The sequence below is a fragment of the Carassius auratus genome, chromosome 35 (genome assembly GCF_003368295.1).
Source record: "Carassius auratus strain Wakin chromosome 35, ASM336829v1, whole genome shotgun sequence".
Lineage (NCBI taxonomy): Eukaryota > Metazoa > Chordata > Actinopteri > Cypriniformes > Cyprinidae > Carassius > Carassius auratus.
Genome location: NC_039277.1, coordinates 14285801 through 14286847, shown reverse-complemented (window position 1 = coordinate 14286847; position 1047 = coordinate 14285801). Strand labels below are relative to the sequence as shown.

At 37.2% G+C, this 1047-nt stretch overlaps 1 pseudogene; it reads left to right on the top strand.

Moving 5' to 3' along the window:
• On the top strand, window positions 1-1047 carry LOC113054828 (trace amine-associated receptor 13c-like; annotated as a pseudogene).

Sequence of the window (1047 nt, the reverse complement as noted above, 5' to 3'; positions counted from 1 at the left end):
ATGAAAGGACATTAAGAAGAGCAGAACAAACTCCTAACAGGAGAAGACTCACACATGGCCTACGAGACAGAAGATCATGAGATTCAATACTGCTTTCCTGCCATGAACTCTTCATGTATCAGGGGAAAACGCTCAAGGCTTGAATACAATGTTTTATACGTGTTTTTTTCAATTCTTTCAGCATGGACTGTGTTTCTGAATTTGCTGGTGATCATCTCCATCTCTCACTTCAAGAAGCTTCACACTCCAACCAACCTGCTCATTCTCTCTCTGGGTGTGGCTGACCTGCTTATTGGAATTGTGATGCCCAGTGAGGCCATATATCTAATTGAGACATGTTGGTACTTTGGAGACACTTTTTGTGGAGTCTATTTAATATTTATTTCAATGCTTCTCTCGGCATCTCTTAGTAATTTAGTTTTAATTGCTGTTGATCGTTATGTGGCTGTTTGTCACCCTTTACAGTACCCACAGAAAATAACCATGACTAAAACATTAATAAGCATCTCTTTAAGCTGGGTTTGCTCCACAACTTACAGCACTGTCTTTGTAATTAATAACAGTTTGCACAAAACTAACATGTGTTTTGGAAAGTGCTCAGTTATGATTGTTTTTGCTTGGAGTGTCACTGATCTGATCTTGTGTTTTATGTTTCCTTGTATCCTGATCATATCTTTATATTTGAGGATTTTCTATGTTGTACATCAGCAAGTGAAAGTTATAAACACCCTGATGAAGAGTGGTAAATGTTTAAATGAAGGTTCAGTGAGAAGGAAATCAGAGAGCAAAGCTGCGCTGACATTAGGAATCATTGTCACAGTTTATCTACTTTGTTGGATTCCGTACTATATCTGTTCCATATCAGCAGTTTCTTCCACAACCATAAATGTTTTGATGTGGGTCTTGTATATTAACTCAGGTCTGAATCCTATGGTCTATGCTTTATTTTACCCCTGGTTTAAAAAGACTGTTAAACTCATCTTAACTCTGAAAATATTTCAGGCAGCATCCTCTCTGGTAAATATTTTTACAGAACATCAATTGTAA